This window comes from Sinocyclocheilus grahami, unplaced genomic scaffold (assembly GCF_001515645.1).
Source record: "Sinocyclocheilus grahami isolate Dianchi unplaced genomic scaffold, SAMN03320097.WGS_v1.1 scaffold462.1, whole genome shotgun sequence".
Lineage (NCBI taxonomy): Eukaryota > Metazoa > Chordata > Actinopteri > Cypriniformes > Cyprinidae > Sinocyclocheilus > Sinocyclocheilus grahami.
The window spans coordinates 992,827-1,016,518 of record NW_015505641.1 but is presented as its reverse complement, the minus strand read 5'-3'; the positions used below and the strand labels follow the sequence as shown (position 1 = coordinate 1,016,518).

Sequence of the window (23,692 nt, the reverse complement as noted above, 5' to 3'; positions counted from 1 at the left end):
TATATATATATATATATATATATATATATATATATATATATATATATATATATATATATATATATATATATACGCACACTTGCATTTTTCTGTAATATATTTGTACCTACAAAATGCATTTGCAAATTACACTTTTTATCCTTTTAAGCACATGATTATTTTAATAATGTCTTATATTTTTGATGGCATCATTTTATAGAGATTTCTTTTAAAACAAGCCTCGACTCCACAGTTATAATTCTTCATTTATGCAGGACCATGACACAAATATCTTTATGGCTTCCTCTGTTTAATGTGAACATAAAATTGCAGCAAACCGCACACATGTGGTAGAGACATACACACATTTTCCACAGCGGCTCTGAGCATGCAGACAGGAAAAATAATTGTGCGAGTTTCAAGAGAGAGGAGAGTTTCTGCACGTCGCTCTCTCTAGTACCTCTCCCAGCGTTCATAATTACAGTCCCTTGCTGCAGTTTGCTGCTGGGCTGCTCACCAATATCTAGCTAAGTTCATTTTTAAAACCCAATGTAATGCAAAGCAAAAAAAAAAAAAACATAAATATTTAAAACTCAGCCTGCAATTAATTTTATTTTGCCAAGTCAAATGCAGAAATCCCCTGTAACCATCTTAAAAGCCCCCTGCTCAATATATTAGGCCATTTAAAGGCAGCGAACCCCCAACAATGGATCTCCAATAATGCCATGTGTAAGTAACAGAGAGAAGAAGCTAAAAAACAGATAATAAAATGGGCATCAATCCTTTTTATCCCCACCTTGTGCCCCCCGAGCACCCCTTTTCCCGGGCCGAGCTTGTTTAAAAGTACCGTGGCTAGCACACACAAACATTGATTTTGCAACAGTAAAGTCCGTGGCAGTCAATAAGCCTTATCAGTTATTACACAAGTCAGCTAATTCTCAGCAAATGTACTTAAATGTTCTTTTGAAAATGCCTCCCCCTGCACTCTACACTCTATCAGGTGGGTTATTGACATATCGACAGGACAACAACGGCCACTGAAATATCCTGTTCAAATATTCATCTCCACGCTCAAAGATCGCTATTCCACGGCAATATCCGAACCTTTAACTTAAAACAGCTTTTATTGTCCAATAACGTTCCAGCCACTTTAGAAGCTCGCCTGGGACGCGACTTGAATCTGGACCAGCCGCTTCCAAAAGCCGCCCCACGATCCATTAAAGTTTATTCTCATCAGTGTTCGGTTTCTAGAACTGTTAAAGCACAACCTCAATCCATCATTCTTCAAAAACGCTTTTTTGGTCTCTGTATGAACATGGAGCGGCGTATTTAATAAACGCCTCCGCCATAACTCTCTCACTGCGAGTAATACATCAACATCTCTAAACATTTCCATCTCCTTGACTTAATGTGCTACAAGAAACCATTTGTGTGTGAGTGTGTGTGTGTGTGTGTGTGTGTGTGTGTATCTAGAGCAGTTAAAGCCATTTACATCTGATGGTCTTGTGTGGATTGCTATGTGTAATTCTGCATTTTGTTGCACTGTTTTAATTATTGATGCACCGAGAGGAAACACGACTGGGGCAGACCGTTTGCCAAAGCCTACAATCGTTCTCTGTGGTTTCCGCTGTGGCATTCGGGGAGAAAGTAATTACACAAGAAAACACTAGTATACAGAGTCGTCCGTACACTGCAGGGTTATAAACTACATGTGCTAATTCACAAGAGTTGTTTTTCAGCATAACGGCAATAACACGTCAGATGAACAAATGCAGAAACAGGCAAATTATTAAATAATAAAAGGAGTGCAGATTTGAAAGAGGAGGTAGATAAACAGAACTGTTGTTAATTTCATCATCATTTTTTTTTTTATGTGCTTTTTGCATTTGCACCTGTGTTCGGTGTAGATGAAGCACCTAGTGCTTGATCGCAGTATGGATTATGCAGTTAGGCCATATTATCCAGAGCCCACACTGATTCTGTGTTTAAATGACAGTGCATAAATGGAATAACCGGCTATATATACATATACAAAATTTCATTTTTTATATTTCAAAATTTCATTTTCAATTTCACATACGTGCCTGTTTCTGTTATGTTCCCCAGGCAACGAGCAATTTCCGTTCTCCATAACCCAACATTGGGCTGAGAAATAGGCTGGAAAGTCAAAAAAAAAAAAGAAAGCAACATGCACTGCAGTCTAGATAAATCCACCTTCACCAGGCTGGGAATTACTATATGATGTAGAGTCAGAAGCAGCCAGATTGCAAAATAATCCCCAGGTAGATTTTACACCTCTGGAAGAGCCGAAAGTGTGTCTAATTCCTGCTCTAGCACGCTTCCTTCTCTTAATGGAGAGTCGCTTCACGCAACAGCTGCCACCCTAAAATCATCTCTCACCCCTTTCTCATCAACATCTCGCTCCTCGACTGTACGCCGACCACCCTCCCCCCCAGTAGTACGCAGATAGGTAGACATTTAATTCCACCCATGGCCATGTGTCTAAGAGGCAAATGAATGTGCCTATTCCTCATCTCTGCCACCACTGCAGTACACAATGATTAAACCCGGGCCAGCCATAATTAATGAAAGGTCACAAGTGGCCTTAGAGTAGGCTGCAAATGAAAGGACCCACCCAAATGTAGTCATAGATCTGGCCTGGAAATAGATTAAGAGGAAGCACTCGCAGCTATGGCGAGAGGCCATTTGCTAACCCAAATCCTAAAAATGTAAAGGACAATACCCTGAAGGTTAGGCTTTCTAATTAATCGTCCTCATTAACCCGCCCTCGTACAGTGATATTAAACTTTTGCCTTAATCTAATCACGCCAACCGAATAAACCCACCGCAGCGCCTGAAATTACAAAGCACGTCTGTTCTCGGAGGAAACACAATCCCACAACATTTCAACAAAGCCAGACGTGGATACAGAAAATTTGGTAAGGAGGCCACATGATAATGTGTAAGAGAACTGCAGATGAAACGTTCCGGCACGCACAGGGTGCAGTATCTCAGACTGACCTATAGGTGTCACCCTATACAAGCAAGGAAGAGAAATTGGCAAGACATACACACACACACAGAGCAGATGAAAGCAGAGAGGTTAGAAAGGCACAGACAAATATATACAGAACACGAAAAGAGAAATATGTGAAGATGACAAAAGCAGATGCTAGACAGGAAGTCCGCGTCAAGCGATGAGACTCAGAAGACAGCGCGATTACCTTCAGATGAGGCCGAGCTGCCTTCCCCCGTTTCCCCAGAAGAATGGTGATTACACACATACTAATCATACTGACAGGCACAAACCGCCAAATAAATAATACATGGTAACCACTGCCCCATTCAGCCTCTCCTACCCAGACCGAAAGGCCGGCGTACACGTTCATACCACAAACCCAGCATCTAACTCAACAGAAATCAGCCTGGTGCTCTCAAAAACACATTCACGTTGAGGAACCATACCTTAGAAGCTCTTGGGGTCCTCTGTAGGTTTAGCGTTGACTCATGAGGCGAGTCTTTGGCCTGCCTCGCCTCACCCTTCTTCCAGCCAGAGTACAGTGGCGCGGTGTGAGTCGGTCTCTCTGTGAGCGGCTGCTCTTTCTCATTACTCTCATTAGGATTACCGAAGCACTGGTTATCATTTTAACCAGGTGTCAAAGCACACATCACTGTAAATCTGTGGGGCCACATTCCCTCCCCCCCCATCTACCTCTTTCTCCCCCTGTTTTTGCCCCACAACAGACAGCTTCCTTGTCTTTAACGCTGCACTGTTGGATAAAAAAAGCAATCTTATTTCACACCTCACGGACTCTATCTCTCTCTCCCTTGCTTGTCCGGTGTTTTTTTTTCTTCTTTTCTCTCTACGCGATCCCCCTCTGGCCCCCCGCCATCCGCTCTCGGACCCGTTCCCTATATCAAAGCTGTCCTGACTTCGGAGCGTGCGGTGTAAAATGAAAGTGACAGAAGGGTTCGGCAGGACAATGGGACATAGGCTCCATGCTGAGGGCTTTCACGCTTTGTCCACTCCTCATATCAGCATTTCTCCGGCTCCGTCCGCGCCCCTCCCACCCCAAACAGGACCCCCCTCTAAACCAAAACACTGCCTCCATCCCAGACCAGCCGTAATCTGTAGACACCATCACTGGATGGGCGAAAACCCTCCTGCCATGGTCCATCAAATGCACTATAATGTGTGAGAAATAATTGATGATTGACCGCTGAATTTTAAAAAATTAAAAGCACATCAACGTAGCGGTCCAGAATCAAATCTGCTTTAACCACAGTTACCACATGTATGTCTACATAGGTGTTCAGATTTTTATCCTGAAATGCTCTTGAACTGAGAATTTCTGAAGAATTATGTTTAAAACCTCTTAATACGCCTTTATTACACTCTGAAAAATAATGATTCCAAAAAAGCAATGCCATAAAAGAACCACCTTTGGTTCCCCAAAGAACCCTTCAATTCTTTTTTTCTCTTAGTGTGAAGAACATTTAATAATCTGAACAATCTTTTTCCACTATAAGGGAACATTTGTCCCATAGAAAGGGTCCGTGGATGTTAAAAGTTCTTCATGGAACCATAAATGCCAATAACGATTCTTTATTTTTAAGAGTTTAGTTCAGAAAGGACGTGTTAAACTGTAATGCGGTCAAGACTAAAAACTATTTAATGTCATTAAGTTTTAGAAAACTAATCAACGCCATGGAATGTCTGTCAACCAATCAGAATCAAGAATAAACTCTAAAGTAAACACTAACAAAATATATTCCAGTCGCAACCACTTCATTACTCTATGCAACCATATAATCATAAAACAATCTCCTAACAAAATATTTAAGATATTCTCCAAAACTGCTTTTGAAGCAAAAAAGTTCACCCACTCAAAACAATGCACGCTGGGTAAACCCCTCCGTCACCATAAACACAGAGCGTGAGTCAGGCAAACGTCAGCGAGACCGACATAGTGCGCATGGTGACCACACTCCCAAACAACAGCAACACCCTCCCTCTCATGCACACCAGTCTATATCACTCTCACACTCTCAAACAAACACACACTCACCTCCAGCATGAAAAAAGGAAAGCTAAGTACCTCTTTGGTTTAAAGGGCCGTGGCTCTGTATCGGAGCGAGGTTGAGTTATGTGCTAGATTCCTGACCTGTCTTCCAGAAGCCATGGCGTTCGCTCAGCACTGGCCCTGTCGTGACCCCCAAATCTAAATGTGAATGAATACTTTGTGTCTCCATGGGGCTGTGCGCCAGAGGGGGGAGGCGCAGGAGGAGGAGGAGGGTGGGCTAGCTAACAGCTAGCAAACTTAAAACAGCAAGTTGATCACAAACAGAAGGGAAAGCTCACACTGCTTTAGAACAAGAGCTTCACGTCACCCCTCCCCCGTCTTTCTCTATGCTCTCCATACACCCTGCGAGTCGACCCCACACGCCCTCTGCGCAACACTTAATTTGATCCCCCCAAGCCTTTCAAAATCGCTGGCCATTTCAGTGGACGGCTCACCTACTGATGCGGTCTGCGGCGGAAGGAGACGGCTAATCAGCGGAAATCGAATTTACGCCGGCACTGTCAAATCCTCCTCTTCTAAACAGACATCATTTCGTTTCAATACCTGATGTGACATCACATCACAAGCATGACATTTCCAATAGCTTCTGATCTGCGCCTGTCATCATGAGGAGGTGACTTGAAAGTGATACACATCACACCGCTCGCACAAAATTACACTGAAATGTGTAAATAAACAGAAGGCAGGTTTACTGTGTTAGGGGCTGTTCGCACAAGACACGCGTCTGCATTTTGTCCAAGCTATTTTTTTATTGCTATGTACAAGTGTCATGTTGAACGCCTTTGGTCATTGAGTCAATCCAATGCAAATGTTTGTAGGTTTCTTTTTTTTTTTTGCCCAATACATTTCCATGACCTGTCCAGTCATGTTTATTAATGGAAAATAACTTTTAAAAACCATTTTGATTCAGACTGAATCGCTAATCATTCAGACAATTTTGTTGTGCAGGTTTGACCAATTCATTGAAAATAACTAACTTAAAAGAACATTTCATTTATAATCAAACCTACCCATTGCTTTATAATAATAATGAATAATAGAATAGAATAGAATGGTAACACAGGTTCCATTCATTAACAATAGTTAACTATATTAGGTAACTAACAATGACAAAAACTTCTAAAGCATGTATTAATCTTATTTAATGTTAAATTTCAACATTTAATAATACATTATTAAAATAAAAAGTTGTATATGTTAATATTACAGTATTTAATGGACCTGAGCTAACAATGGCCTAACAATGAACATTTGTATTAACTAATGTTAACAAAGATAAATAATAATTACCGTAACAAATGTACTGTTAACAAATGCATTAACTAATCGGACCTTATTGTAATGTGTTACCATATTAACTATAGAAATTTTTATGACTTTTGAGATTTTTATTAATTGTAAAATTCCAAATTTATTTCCAGGTTTTTCATGACCATTAGAACCCTGATTTTTAAAGACGAAAAAAAATATATATCTAATTTGAATCAATTATAAATATTTAGAATGATAAAATACAATCAAAACATTAAATTATTTTTCAAAAAAATCATTAATTTACAAAAATTAAATTTTTACAAAAAAAAAACAAAAACGTTATTTCAGGTTTTACTATTCTTGTGGTGACATTCGTGCACACAAACACATGCAGCAGCTATTAGGCAGTGTTTGACAGTGGTCTCTCAAACACAAAACACATTAATAGCAGAGTAGTGCACTGGGATTTTTTCTGCCCTGCACTCTGTGAGGTTGAAAGGGCCGCGTGGAAGTTGCTCTCTTGTGCCTGGAGACATTTTCCTGCACAACGGAGAGGACGGGCTGGCAGAGCGTCCCTAAACGGCCACAGCGCACACTACTGGCCTACTGCTCTCATTCTAACATAACCTACATTTTCCTTCTTCATCTTTATCTCATACTACACTGCTTTCTGTTATATTGAGACAAGGAAAAGGAGAAAGAACAAAAAAAAAGTCAAGAAGGGCAATCACATACAGTCTGATATATTCACCAGTGGCTCGGAAAATGTGACAGTACAGTTGTGACAGCCAAGCAGATGCCCCCCTCCCATTAAGAGCAGGGGCTCGACGGCGCTCTGAATATGTATAACCCAGAAAAAAAAATGTATTGATTTTTCATTTGGTAAAAAGGGACATAAAAATCATATAACCTGAAACTGTCACAGCTCTTCTGTTCATAGCTCATCTCTCTTCATGCACGGCACTGGCCACAAACTCCATTTAATTACCAGGTGGAGTGTTTGCACACAGTGAAACACACAGATGCACCATTTGGAGCGGCATTAAATGTGATATTCGACTTGATCGGTCATATGTGAACACGCTGCTAATTTACAAATGGTGAATAAACAGCAGTTTTTCAGATGTCATTATATCAAATTTCCCTATTGTGAAAACACAATACACTGGTTGCTTTTCATATTCCATGCAAATGCTCCCTATTAAGGTGGATGCTACGCATCAACCAACATGCTCGGCTTCCTACCAGGAAAAGTTTGACCAGGAGGTCCAGGAAGGTTTGTCCGATGTTTGTGTAAGCCAGAGCCAGTCCATTAACAGCTACTTATCTGTTTACGTCTCTCTTTAGACTGCTCTGCCTGGTACAGTGGGACGTCTGAGAAAGATCTCCGCCTGTCGATATATTGAGCGTAGCATTTGCATATCTTTGTAGTGCATCCATCTGCCTGTGGATCACTCTGTAGAGGTATTAGCTCAGAAAATCAATGCAGTCTGAACGTACGCACGTATGTATGTAGCGCCCACCTTGGCGCGCGGTCGTTACAGCGTACGCATGTTGCTGCTCACGGCTCCTATGCGGATAATGCAACACGAGTCTGTGTTCTTTAAAAAAAACAGACATTAAGAAAACACAAACTCGAACAGGGCGGCATCCCGCCATAGGTGGGCTCCGTAGGCATCCAGGCGTTCTGTAGGAAACGTGTGTCCTGCAACTGAAGACCCCATGTAGCACCACCCGCTTGTTTATGTCAGTGGACCAGGAGATAAAACAGAATTTTTAAGGTTTATGAATACCAGATGACTTTATAAATTTTATTTAAGAAATATAAGTGCAGGGTTCATATTGATGTGTTTGAGCCCTGGGAATCCACTGCACCCTCGCAGCTGTGAGAGGTGTGATTTCAATACTGTTTTTTTGCCTTCGCGAACCACGATGGTGAATCACTTAGTACGCATGCATACGCACGTTCTGAAGTGCAGTGAGTTGCTGAGCATTCTTATTTCAGGGAAAAGAGTTTCCTGTGTGTAGCGTTCATAAGCAAAGTCGGGTTGTGTTTGGAATAACATACTAGCATGTTACTTTGACTCTTTCTGCAGTATGCATTATGTGTATGGTGGATGGTATGCTAAGTTTTTAGTCATGGAATACTATGGTTGTTATTTCATAAAATATGCAACAATTCATACTCAACAGAATACTATATCCCTACTATACTTGACCATTCATTTTTTCACTCATTCTTGACTAATTACTTAATCAGATGGGCAAGTTGTTGTTGTTGTTTTTTTGTACACTCATTTTTACACAGAAACAAATTAAAATAGTATGAATGCACAGTAATGTAGCATTATACCATTTTAAATACTATTTTTGAAAAATAGTAAGCAGTACTGTGCAGTATACGGAACACAGCCAGGCAGATGCAGAGATGTAGGTGCAGGTATGCTAATATTTTGACCATCAAATACCATGGTCATTATCTGCCAAAATATGAAAGAGTTCAAACTGAGCAGAATACAGTACTGTCTCCTTATATTAAACCATTCCTTTCCAGTTAGACCAATCGACTGGAAGTAATTTCCGCCTTAGTCCTTCTTAACTAAGTATTTCAGATAACCAGATTTTTACACAGAAATTAATAAAAAAAGGTCATGTGATAACACTGCAACATTCTACTTTTCCCACATACTATTTTTGAAAAATAGTAGGCAGACTACTGTGCAGCATGCGATAAACAGTACACCAGCATTCCATTCAGAACACATGCAGGCAGAGGCAGCAGTGTGGACACACAGAAAAGCTTCCCCCTGCACACACACACCGGATCGCTGCAGTTCCACCCCCGGTGGCAGCTAATAGCAATCCGCTACAGAAATCCAATCGCTACGTCGTGCAGGCACTTAAAACAAGCTCAGTACCGCCACCAGTTATTGAAAAAAAAGGAAATACGGTTCATCCGTCCCACTTTCAGGCCATTTTCTAATACAAATCAAACACTTGCTGCTCCTTTCCTCCATTTGTCTTTCTTTCTGGGCCTCTTTGCATAACCCATCCATTACGTTCACATGAAATATGAAAAGGCAATATCCTCTCTGTGTTTGTACTGAAGCGTAATGCGATCGTGTTGTCATTTATAGGAAATAATCGCAAACCTCTCTTTCATTTTCCAGTTCAAATAACCATGAAAAATTAGCCCGCAATGTCAGGAGGGACAACAAAGGAAAGCGTGCAGACTATCGCTTCACCACTGCGCTTGACATTTCTCCTTAATAGGAAAATGTCTGGTAGTTTCTATCTTTCTTTTTTTCCTTACAAATAAAGCCTTTTCTCTTTCTTAATTAAAAAGTTCTGCACGTTGATCTGGAGAATCTCGCCTTGCTCACTCTCTTTAGTGACAAAGAGGCATTCGGGTCGACCCAGCGTGAAATAATTGAGCAGGGGGGTCATCCCAAACCCCCGTTATTCGCCCTCCACTGCATCTCCTTCTGTAGTACAAGACGGCATCTAATGGCCACTAGCGAGGACCGTTGTCGCCATTCTGGGGTCTGGATCTCTGCGCCTAGCATCCTACAGCCGGGATAAATAATTCAGCAGCCATCAGATGCAACCACCAGCCTGGCCTCTGATCTCAGATCAGCTGATGGTCACATATCTAATAGGGCACCTTTAACAAACCCAGCAGATCTCAGATCAGCGGTGAACCTCTGCACCGTGCCGCGAGACGCCCAGACACTGCGGGGCTGCACTGTCTCGAATGTGCCTATTTACAGTGAGAAACAAACTAGTGGTAATTGGATTGCTATCCGTGAAAGCTCCATAATGACGCTTAATAGACATGCATTGTTTTTCTGCAGTAATTATACACAACATGATCGGCCCCATCCCATTTTCTGATGTAATTACTATAGATATGTTTATCCGGCTGACAATTAATATCTGCGTGTGTGTTCTTTGCATGAGTATATGCCCTAGTATATGTATGCATTCTGACAGCCCAACTAAAACGTTGTACTTCAGAGCTCATGCCAAATGAAAGGAAACGCTAATTTTTTCATAATTAAAGTCGCACTACATTCTCATTACAGGGTTGCAGAGCACATTTTCATCTAGGAAATGATGTGGTGAAAAGTGTAAATTAAAATTTACAGTGCTTAAGAGAATCTAGGACTCTTTCTGTAACAGAAACAATGTGGATGTTAAAAATAGCGAGCTTTATGGGAAATCTTAGGTCAGCCTGGGGTCCTTAAAGGGACCATTCACTGGAGGCTCGTTAGCCAGACGATTGTTTTGATTTCAATACACACAGCAGTCAAAATTCATCAAATGTACTGGTGGGCGAAGATAATTTTTGTCCCATTGAGACAAATGAGGTGCCCAAGGAAGCGGAATGCGAACATGACATAACGCTGCTCAAAAGTATCTCTCCTTCCTCTTGTCAGTTTATTTATTTATTATTTCTGTGATTGCAAATTTACATATTTCTAAAGGAGGATTATAGTTTGTGATGCATATAATGAGATTTCCCCTCAAAAAGCTAATGAAAAAAGACTCATCTTATGCAATTAGCAGGGGCTTATTTATTCTCCTCCTGTAATGTATTAATTCATTATCGCATAATTCGGGCATTATTTATTTATTTGATTCTGTGCACACCTTAAAGCCTTAATTACAATGGAAACTGGGGAGGTCGAGGAAGAGAGGCGACGCACCATCTCAGCTATCAGTCGATCTAGTTATCCATTTAATCTCGAGAGTATATCCATCCAATCTCTTATCAGCAGCCTCTAATCTCAGTCTAATCAGTTTACCAATTTGCTGTATGGCGACTGGCTCACTGGAAAGAAAAGACTCAAACACACTTTTTGAAAAACATTTGGCACCAACAAAGCCAAAATGTTCCATCATTTCCTTTCCTTTCCACTCTCCCCTCGCTATTTCTATCTTTACTTCAGCCCTAATGATGGGCAGAGACAACAGTTCCACGGTCAGTTTGGTTGTATTCAGCTCCACTAGCATGGGTCACATATGTCAAGTGAGCACACTTAATTTCTTTTCGATTTTCTCTCGCACACCGTTTATGCTTTTTAACTACAGCCACACAGCACCCAGGACTTCATTTTAAGCCGGGTCGTGAGACCGTCCGTGCTTTTACAGATATTCACAGCTGTAATATTCTCCCAGAGTGTCTCTGTTTTGCCTTCCGGCTCTCCAAGGCCACTTCCTCTCACAGCTGAAAGTGCAGGCCTTCACTCCTGAACATGCATACTTCTCGGCTTCATTCAGAACAAAATTTTAGTTAGCCATGAGATTTCGGCTTCATCTGACACGTGTCACGAGCCAGTCTGAACAGACAAGTTGCACGCGGTGCAGTGTAAAGTTTGAGCGCATTTAAACCAATGGAAACTGGGGAGGTCGAGGAAGAGAGGCGACGCACCATCTCAGCTATCAGTCGATCTAGTTATCCATTTAATCTCGAGAGTATATCCATCCAATCTCTTATCAGCAGCCTCTAATCTCAGTCTAATCAGTTTACCAATTTGCTGTATGGCGACTGGCTCACTGGAAAGAAAAGACTCAAACACACTTTTTGAAAAAGATTTGGCACCAACAAAGCCAAAATTTTCCATCATTTCCTTTCCTTTCCACTCTCCCCTCGCTATTTCTATCTTTACTTCAGCCCTAATGATGGGCAGAGACAACAGTTCCACGGTCAGTTTGGTTGTATTCAACTCCACTAGCATGGGTCACATATGTCAAGTGAGCACACTTAATTTCTTTTCGATTTTCTCTCGCACACCGTTTATGCTTTTTAACTACAGCCACACAGCACCCAGGACTTCATTTTAAGCCGGGTCGTGAGACCGTCCGTGCTTTTACAGATATTCACAGCTGTAATATTCTCCCAGAGTGTCTCTGTTTTGCCTTCCGGCTCTCCAAGGCCACTTCCTCTCACAGCTGAAAGTGCAGGCCTTCACTCCTGAACATGCATACTTCTCGGCTTCATTCAGAACAAAATTTTAGTTAGCCATGAGATTTCGGCTTCATCTGACACGTGTCACGAGCCAGTCTGAACAGACAAGTTGCACGCGGTGCAGTGTAAAGTTTGAGCGCATTTAAACAGAAATGATTACAGTCCCTCGTGTTAACCAGTGTTATCTTTGGCACAGGGAAAGAGAAGGAAAAGACTAGAGATATGAATGATCCCACCAACCTTGCTCGAACATGCATTAGCTGCATTAAAATAACAGGGAGTAAAAACACCCACTTAACTGTGTTTTATTTACTTAGTATATTCAAAATCAACAGCTACCTGCTGTTCACGTGTCCGCCAAACCAAATTAATTTCTACAAATATAATATAATTTATTAATAATTGATATTTAATATGAATGTTTATATAATATCATTTGTATTTATATAAAATGCATTATATAATTATTTATGATTTATATAATACTATTATATAATTTATATAATAATAAAGTGCATTTTCATATTATTAAACTTATTTTAGAATTTAGAATATGTACAGTATGTATGCATATCTAAAATTCTATATTCAAATACTGAACTGAAAGCATAATTCATGAAAATGACATGTCTAAATATGAACAATTTGTCTGCTTTATGGCTTTGTCAAATTCTACAAATACGAAAATTGACATATTTATGTATTTGAATTTAATAATTTGTTTTAGATGACACAAGCAGCAGGAAGATGATTTTTTTCTCTTAAACAATCATTATTTGTAATCAACCTCAGTTTTGTCCTTAACAGGACTGAAGATAAACTTTTTTCCATATCTAACAAAAATGGAAGGTAAATAAAAAAAATTAAAATAAATAAATAATAATAATAATAATACAAAATAGTAAAGAAATTAAAATGTAAAAATTTTTTTAGGGCCAATTGTGAATTATTCACAAATATATATATATAAAATAAAAAAATCTGATGCTGGTGATGTAAAGTTCAAGTATGTGGGGTTTACGTGACTATAAGGAGAACCAATAAAAAAACAGTGGCTGATGGGCTCATCAGCCAAGAGAGCTAAATATTCTTATTAATTTATGCAATGTGAGAGGAATGCTTGGCCACGCAATTAGTATTACTTTCCAACTTTCAGAGGAAACGGTAAGGCTAATGGTCTCAGGATCAACTCAGCAGCATTTTGTGGAATGAAAGGTTAGCCTGTGTGTGTGTGTGTGTGTGTGTCTGTGTCTTTTTTGTGCTGACTTTGCAGAGCAAGAGAGAAAGAGAGAGAGAGAGAGAGAGAGAGAGAGAGAGAGAGAGAGAGAGAGCCTGCTTGTCGCTGGTCTCTCTTGGGCAAGCATGGGATTAACTATTATTCTGCTCCTTTGAGACCACCATTGCACCTAAATTGGTTCCAAGGTTTTCCACCAATCCCTCCACCAAATTCTGCAATCACGGACCAGCGCTGCAACTTCCTGCTTTTACTTACAGAGCTCCTGTTATTGCTGTTTTTTATTGTTGCTGTTGATGTCATCCCCGCTGTGGAGGCTTGGAGCGGGAGACTTCTCTCTCTAATTAGCCAGAGGTCTGTCTCATTGAAATGAGGGAGCAGGTAGCTCACATTAATTATTCATCCCACAGGTAAACATTGGGGCGGCCATGCCTGATGAGTGGACTGAAAAGATGAGCTGGATGAAGCCACTAACTAATACAGGCCTCTCCCCCCGGGGGATGCTGGGAGGAAAATAAACAGAGTGCTTTTAGCGCTGAAGAATCCCTTGCACTTTTTTAATTGAAACAAAACAACGCTGCTTCTAATACCACTAGGAGCAATGAGGTATTAGAACGGGACAGTTGCCTAAGTGCGAGTTTCATGGCGGGCCGACTTAGGCTGCCTCCGCTTTAAAATTTAGCCCAAATTGCACATTCATTCTGCTTTCCTTTATCCAGAACCAGATGCAAGTGGAAGCCTCATCCCAGATCCTCTTTTTTGTGCTTTATTCTTTTCCCTCTCTGTCTGAGCTCCAGTAAAAACAGCCTCGCATGGCTCCAGCCAGGACTGGCAGCCTCATGAGAAAGCTGTGATAAGAATTCATTTCTCCCAATTATGTGCTCTTGTCCACTGCTGCAGTTCATCAGTTCAGTGCAGCCAAGTCAATGAAAGGGCTTGTAATGGAGCAATCAGATGCAGCCTGGCTCCCAGGGCCCCAGTCTCGGCTCCAGGCATCTCAAGCAGACCAGGCCATTCAGCGGGGGGAGTTGGTGCTCGCGCGGACCATCTACAGCTTTATAACCACCATGAGAGCAAGATCTTGCTTATAAAAATGGGAGATCAGTCTGATCTCAGTTCTGGCCACTCTCAGGTGGTAAAGATTGTGAGTGTCCTAAAGATAAAGTCTCGTCAAAAGGTCTGACTATTCAAAAGAGCCCACTCTTGAGCATCTGTATGTATTCTGGTTTCTAGCTATGGCTCGGGTCCCTCCTTTAATATAAATCTTTTTCATTTTAAACTCCACTAGGCAAAAATCATTATCATTTACAAAAGTAATGGCATGAGTTACACACTCTGTGTATGAGCAACAGTAATGGTGATAAGTGTCTTAGCGGCTAAACTGCGCAATGAATTGATAGCAGGGCCATCACCTGTGGCAGTGTGTTGTGTTAGAGAGGTTTAGAGAAGAAACTATATCCAGCCAAACTTTCTCTTTCTTCTCCTCACAGCTAACTCTCACACTCTCCCTTTCTCATTTATTTGCCCTCTCCCCTCTCAACCTCTTCTGCTCTGTCCCCGTCCAACATGTGGAAAGCATTACAGGGAGTCGGGGAGAAGAATGCATGTGTTGAATTATAATCTGAACCTTAAAGTGCTGGATTCTGTTTTCCTTTGTCTCGTAATGCTGTGAATGTTCTACCAAAATTAAAACGAGGCCCATTTGATCCGTCTCATATCAAACTCTACTCCTCAAAACGGAGAGGAAGTCAAGGTTACCAAGCTATCACAGATGTACTCGTAATTTGCTTTCTGATGGTTCACGGTTCAACTGCAGGGCAGAAAACAAGGTCAATGCTTCCTCCTAAAACAACACTCAGTGCTGTTCAGCTGGGTTTTGGGGCCATAACAAGTGTAATATTTCAAATAAAGCAACAAAAGGTGCGTTTGCATTACAGATTTGCACAAAATTTGGCGATATTTTATAAATGTCGATAAAAAAGTATTGTGAAATGACGGCGTTATTTCCATTAACTGATGTTATGCGACTAAAACGTAATTTTTTCCTCTCGCGATAAGTCATGGCAATGGATTTTGATGGGATTTTGGCTACACTAGCTGTTATATATTTAATCGAAGGAGGCGTATGCGTGTATCTTGACAGAAGCAGCGCGGAGAGCAGCTTCTGGGACGGGCCGTGGCGCGACTGGTAACACAAGCGTTGACTAGAGTGGCTGCGATCAGCTCCGATGGCCATTTCGGAGCCGTAACACGACGCAGACGTGTGCAGTGTAAATATTCTAAGCATTAATGGCAGGGAAAGCCCCTTATACTTGAGAGTAGCCACATATGAAGTGTTTCTTGGAGGTTATAGTACATTGTGGAATGATCATATGACTTTTTACGTATGCCATGTGACCTGTTAATGCTGGGAAAAAAAAACTTTCCATTGCAGTTTAGCGAAATATTAATTTTTCGAATTGCCTGAAAAACCAACTCATGCGAGTGTAAAAACTTTTTGCGTTATACGATTTTTCATTAGGAGTATTTTCAATTCGCAATTTCAATCTGCGCAATTTGAAGGGTAATGGAATCTAAGCATTAATGGCAGGGAAAGCCCCTTATACTTGAGAGTAGCCACATATGAAGTGTTTCTTGGAGGTTATAGTACATTGTGGAATGATCATATGACTTTTTACGTATGCCATGTGACCTGTTAATGCGGGGGGAAAAAAACTTTCCATTGCAGTTTAGCAAAATATTAATTTTTCGAATTGCCTGAAAAACCAACTCATGCGAGTGTAAAAACTTTTTGCGTTATACGATTTTTCATTAGGAGTATTTTCAATTCGCAATTTCAATCTGCGCAATTTGAAGGGTAATGGAAACGCAGCAAAAGACAGTCTTTTCCTTTGAAAGTTTTAAGTTTTTGAAAAGTGGTCAAAAAAGAATATATACTGGTCATTTCAGCTGACCAAGTTTAGTTTGGACCTTTAAAAATGTCTTCCACTCTTCCACAGAATTAGGAAATAACAAAGACTGGTACTAAATCATACTGAAATCTACAGAAAAAAGTACTCTGGCAATGGTATTAAATGTTTGGCCTCAATAATGGCTGACACGTCTCTCATACCTCCTTTTTTCTCTCCATCTGTCTGTAGCAGCCTGTTCTAGGTTTGGAAGCTGAATGGTTGGATTCCACCTGACAAGAGCGGCTCTAAAAGCGCCCGTCATTAACCTCCGGAGCAGGCAGCTGCCATGTGATGTAGTGTGCTCACCCAGCTGCAGAAGGGCCCTATTGATCCTGCGCATACTTGGTGCCTTCCTGGATGTTTATAATCAATATGCAAATGGCCTGCGGCATTGATTCAATATTAATTTTCAATTAGAGTATCCTCCGGGGGTCTGCTAGGGTCAATACACAACCATTCAGAGTGCAGGCTTGAGCAAGTTGCAAGAATTGACATTCCTCCACCACGGAGACACCTTACTTACTGTTTATTTGGTCTGCCCCCATGTAAGCACCAATTAGGAGTATAGGTTTCAGTCCAAGAGATGGATGGAGCACCAGCCTCTCTTGTTCCTATCTCTCCTGCTACCTTTCGAATGCTCCTTTTTACTTTTTTTCAGTCAATCCCATAGGAAAATAAGATCTCTTTAATATCTAAATAAGTTCTCCTAGACACTAATGAGAATACATACAGAGCAAATGGAGATGTTTGCTTGAGTTTACTGCACATGTCTGCTTTAAAGCAGTGGTTCTCAACCTTTTTGATTTGAAGGCCCCCCACTGTCCAACACAATATTCAAGTTCCTCCAAAAAATCCAACTTTTTTGACATATTGAATTAAACAATTTGGTTAATTAAAATAATTATAATATAATATAGTAAATTAATTCATCATCATTCATTTTGTGATTCCAGAAATGATGTTCTATTACAAAATTGTGTTCTTTAATAAAAACAATATTTTTTGTTTGGGTCTAGAGGGCCTCGATCCCCTGGTTGAGAACCACTGAATTATATGCGTTTCTTTTTGTCGCATTTATTTTGATTAAAGTTAGATTATTTTATTATAATAATAAGTCTTCTTGCAGCCCACTTGGAAGTTTGCTTAGAATCTCTGGATGAAAACAGTTTCATAAGAGATCTCAACAAATGTGGTCACATTATAACAATATGTCAAAGTGAAATTTAAATATGTACTATCCAAAATTTCACACACACACACACACACACACACACACATATATATATATATATATATATATGAAAAAAAAGTTGAAACTCAAAAGAAAGAACACTAAGAACACTCCATCTGGTATCGAGTCATGAAAGAGCAACCTCTGAGCAATAAAACTGTCCTCTGGGATGTTTACACATCCTAATTCCCTGCGTATGCTTTCAGATGTATTTGTGAATGTACTGTTTCATACTGTGTCTTTGTGATCTGCCTGCAGCCTGGCAAGAGTCCCCACTTCCTGTCCCCTGACACTACACAAAACATGCAAAACATAACACGGTTTACACCCCTCGCATGCAAAAACAAATACATAATTAAGGATGACCTCCATAATTTATGAAACACAATGAGACATACACACAACTCGTCGCCGTGCCAGCTCTCACATTCACTTAAAGTGCATAAATTCATTACAAGCCCTTGGGAGGCAGAACCATAATGGCAAATAAACCAAGATTACCATCATTTCTGTGAGCTGTCCTCTCCTTCCAAATTCAGTCTCCTTTCCTGTCCCTTTTTTCTCTGTGAGATTTACAATGTTCCACCTTATCTACAATATCTATTCCAGTGGTAATAACCTTTTCTTGGATTAAAAGAAAAAGTAGAAGAAGAAAAAACTTACTTTTGCTACATCAGTCAAGAAGGGCAGGGGGGAGGGTAGGGAAAAATGTCCTTTGTTAAAATGGTGTAGCCTGATAAGTGAGGTAATGGATTCCAGGCAGGACTGGTCCTGCCCTTCAATGTGAAAACAATAGTATTGATTTATAAGCGTGTTGCGTTTCCTGTACAGACCAGGTGTCTATCAGAGGCCCTTTGATTGAGTGCTCGGGATTGTCACTCTGTCTACACAGCTGCGGTGAGAAAAAAAAAAGAGAGGGGGAAAGAGAGGTTGCTGGCAAAATACCTCCACAATAAGCAGGTGAGCGATGATGTCATCGGAGTGGAACGAGATTCGCGTTTAGCTCTGTAACCCGATAGCTGTGTGTAAGAAACACACGTCCCTTTTAAAGCAGAACGCTGCAACGTGAACATTTACTAGGGCTGATTTCAGACTTCAGCTATGTGTCATCACATGACATTGATCATGCGTGCAGTCGTAGGACTTGTTTTAAACTTGCTAATTGTGTGGAAGTGAGTATGCATCTTCACAATTTTGATATGATCAAATTTCTTCTTTTACCACAGTTAATGTTTCATATTTATATGGTCATATTTTTAGATGTACATGGTCTGGACACTACCATGATGGTGATGTCGTGGTTATTTTTTTAGGCACCGTGGATCTAAAAGTGTTTCCTGCTCTGCTGCTGAATCTACAGTAACACGGTAAAAATATGGTAAAAAAAAAAAGTATTAAAACGTAAATATAAGTTTTCAGTTTGAATTGAATGCGATGTGATTAATTGGCTTGTGAACTGCAAAATAATACAAATACAATAAATGGATAAGACTTCTATTGCGGTTTTTTTACTGGTTGCATGTCAAAAAAGTGAAAATATTTCACAAACAAATGACTCATGAGCCAGCTGAATGAACTGATTTAACATCAGATAATTAAAAGAATAATATTATTTTGTTTAGAAAAGAAAAATGTGTAAAAAGTGACATCTTTGTACCTTAATTAGCCCTAAAAGATTCATAGTAGTATGTTAAAAGTATATATTAGAACTCTAAAGTAAATGAATATCTTCTTTTAAGATCTTGACAGGTGTTGCACATTTTTTGCACTTGTTTTTCCCTGCCGGTGCGGTTGGGGTGGATAAACACTGCTTGGACTGCCATTGTTAATAAATATGGTAGTCATACAGTACTATGGTTTACATTAAAGTAAGAATGTAAGCCATCTGACACCATTGCTTCCATAATGATACCGCCACAGAACTTTTTATAAGGGTGATCTGCGAGTCGGCTGAGAACAGGGCAGCGAGCAATAGGAAAAGAGATAAAATGGACAGGACCTCTTTCGGTTCTTACCAGCAAATGCAGTAGCTGCTCTAATTGGTTTAGGGCTAACATTAATTACCACATTGCTCATTAATGGATGAAGCCTTTATTGGTTCCATTGATCAGCAGGACTTGTTAGCCATCATCCTAAGCAATGGTGGATGTAACAAGCTTACATATTGGCATATCAATTAATGCAATCAATTCCTGCCGAGCAGCTGCCATTCCTCCTTCCCTGGGCCCAGCACTCGCTCCCTCTCATCCCCATCATTCCTTCCGACTGGCCAGACAACAGCCTGATGTCATCCAGGAATTAACCAAGAGATTCCTTCATTTCTGCTTAAGAGGAAGTGCTGGCTGGCTTGGTTTTGACAGGAAGCAGAAGTAGAGAGAGATAGGACACACGCAGATGGATATAGGTATATATATATATATGTGTAAATAAAAAAAGCAAGTTGGCCATCCCAGACTAATGTTATTCCACAAGTCAGTCTAAATGGACAGGACCTCTTTCGGTTCTTACCAGCAAATGCAGTAGCTGCTCTAATTGGTTTAGGGCTAACATTAATTACCACATTGCTCATTAATGGATGAAGCCTTTATTGGTTCCATTGATCAGCAGGACTTGTTAGCCATCATCCTAAGCAATGGTGGATGTAACAAGCTTACATATTGGCATATCAATTAATGCAATCAATTCCTGCCGAGCAGCTGCCATTCCTCCTTCCCTGGGCCCAGCACTCGCTCCCTCTCATCCCCATCATTCCTTCCGACTGGCCAGACAACAGCCTGATGTCATCCAGGAATTAACCAAGAGATTCCTTCATTTCTGCTTAAGAGGAAGTGCTGGCTGGCTTGGTTTTGACAGGAAGCAGAAGTAGAGAGAGATAGGACACACGCAGATGGATATAGGTATATATATGTGTGTGTAAATAAAAAAAGCAAGTTGGCCATCCCAGACTAATGTTATTCCACAAGTCAGTCTAATTAAAATTCAGTGCCAAAAACCTAAAACAACTTTTTTTTTTTGCAGTTTCTTCTTTTTTTGCTGGTTTAAGCTGTATTCTTATTAATAATTATCTTATTATCTTATTATTGATTATTTAATACATGCAGCAATTACATTGAAATTCTGATTATTAATTTTCTGCCACCAGTGTAGTGCTTCTAGAAAAGACAGGCAGACACAGCGACATCTGGGCAGACAGACGGCACTAAAAACGGAAATAGAAATGGGAAATCCGAACCACTATTTCAAGACTTGTTGGAATGTTCAGCAGGATTACCTATAACCTTTACAATGTCAAGAGGCACATCTGAGAAAGATCATCCTCACCGCTGTTTAACATGTGCTACATTCAGTCCTAGAGCCGCTCCTTTCCAAACTTCCCTCTTTCTTTTTCTAATTGAGATCAATGCTGCTTTTTAAGACACATTGATTAGCACTTAAAATCTTCTCTCTATCACCGAGGGTTCTACAGGGAATGCAGATGTTAAATATTACAGCAGCATGTTGAACTAAAACACAATGTTCTTGCAGAAAAACAAGGGTAGAGGACAAAGGAAAAACAGCCCATGATAGGCAGACATGCATCACGACAAAATGGAGGGATTTAATGACAGGTGTGCAGCACTTCATTTGCCTAATAACAAATCATATGGATGGCAAGAACTCAGTGCATTATATCACCTGCAAAGGACCTTTTTTTCAGGTCAAAACCTTGCTGGCACTGCAATAGGAGTTGCTTGGCTGGCGCATGACACCTCGGAAGTAGACGTTTTGAAAATTGTTATTAGGAAAAGCCAGGTTATAAGCCAGTCACCTAGGCAGTTAATGCCATGTTTCTAAAAGTCAGGACAACGTTGACTGCTTAATAAAACTCTAAGAATGCTTAACTGTTCACCAACGACTATTCTGAGCTGGGAAAAATATCATTAATATATGTCCATAATAGTAATTTCATTTAACACTTGTAGAGCCCTCCAAAATTTTAAGAGGAAGTGCTGGCTGGCTTGGTTTTGACAGGAAGCAGAAGTAGAGAGAGATAGGACACACGCAGATGGATATAGGTATATATATGTGTGTGTAAATAAAAAAAGCAAGTTGGCCATCCCAGACTAATGTTATTCCACAAGTCAGTCTAATTAAAATTCAGTGCCAAAAACCTAAAACAATTTTTTTTTTTTGCAGTTTCTTCTTTTTTTGCTGGTTTAAGCTGTATTCTTATTAATAATTATCTTATTATCTTATTATTGATTATTTAATACATGCAGCAATTACATTGAAATTCTGATTATTAATTTTCTGCCACCAGTGTAGTGCTTCTAGAAAAGACAGGCAGACACAGCGACATCTGGGCAGACAGACGGCACTAAAAACGGAAATAGAAATGGGAAATCCGAACCACTATTTCAAGACTTGTTGGAATGTTCAGCAGGATTACCTATAACCTTTACAATGTCAAGAGGCACATCTGAGAAAGATCATCCTCACCGCTGTTTAACATGTGCTACATTCAGTCCTAGAGCCGCTCCTTTCCAAACTTCCCTCTTTCTTTTTCTAATTGAGATCAATGCTGCTTTTTAAGACACATTGATTAGCACTTAAAATCTTCTCTCTATCACCGAGGGTTCTACAGGGAATGCAGATGTTAAATATTACAGCAGCATGTTGAACTAAAACACAATGTTCTTGCAGAAAAACAAGGGTAGAGGACAAAGGAAAAACAGCCCATGATAGGCAGACATGCATCACGACAAAATGGAGGGATTTAATGACAGGTGTGCAGCACTTCATTTGCCTAATAACAAATCATCTGGATGGCAAGAACTCAGTGCATTATATCACCTGCAAAGGACCTTTTTTTCAGGTCAAAACCTTGCTGGCACTGCAATAGGAGTTGCTTGGCTGGCGCATGACACCTCGGAAGTAGACGGGTTATGGAAAAGCCAGGTTATAAGCCAGTCACCTAGGCAGTTAATGCCATGTTTCTAAAAGTCAGGACAACGTTGACTGCTTAATAAAACTCTAAGAATGCTTAACTGTTCACCAACGACTATTCTGAGCTGGGAAAAATATCATTAATATATGTCCATAATAGTAATTTCATTTAACACTTGTAGAGCCCTCCAAAATTATATATTTATGAACACACTGTACATTTATCCAAAACAATTACAAAGTATTTTGTAAAATATTATAATTAAAATATTCAAATGTAAAATACATTATTATATTATATTATATTATATTATATGTTGCAATTTCTTGTAATTGTTTTGTAAGTTCCTTCCATTTTCTTCTCAAAGCCACTTGAAGTATATGTGGAACACTGGTCAAATGTTGCACATCAAATGAGGTTGTCCTGAGAAGATGGGGAATCCAAACTCCCCTAGAGTCCCATTAAAAGAGAGACTCATTTTGCTGGAGTTCATCTGCCCGAGCGGCTCATTCACTTCTAAATGACTCAACTGGCACATTTCTCCGCACAGCCATGACAGCCCGACCCGGAGCACACTGTCCCAGAGGCATCTTCCCAATATGCTGCCTTCCCTTTAACTCAGACTACACATATCAGAGTCTACAAACAACATTCCTGAAAAGCATATTTTACACTTGAATAAGGGCTAGCACAAAGGTTAGTTGAACTCACACGCTGCCAGGCTTCCAGAGACATTCTGACATTAGACAAGGGCACTGTCGAAGCCAAAGCGGCTCAGATGTGCACATTAGCAGAAGCAGTGACTGCGAGGAGAAGATCAAGGTCAGAGGAACGAGTGATGCAAAGGGAAAGAATGGATTCAGACTAGTTTGCCTACAAAAGCATATGCACACAGGCGCTTTGGCGGGCACCCAGTCACTCACACGATCCGTGTCCTTCAGGCAGCTCCCCCAGACTCCGTCCCCTGGGCGACACGTAAGTGGGCTGAGCAATTAACAATTTCATGCTGATTGCCTGAAGCATGCTTTTCTATACCATAAAGATAATAGCATGAAGGGTGC

General features: G+C 40.3%; 1 protein-coding gene across 4 annotated transcripts in view; it reads right to left on the bottom strand.

The window, feature by feature from the left end:
- The window catches only part of zfhx3b (zinc finger homeobox 3b), a 164,400-nt gene that overhangs the window by 25,210 nt on the left and 115,498 nt on the right, over positions 1-23,692 (bottom strand). The window lies entirely within an intron of this gene.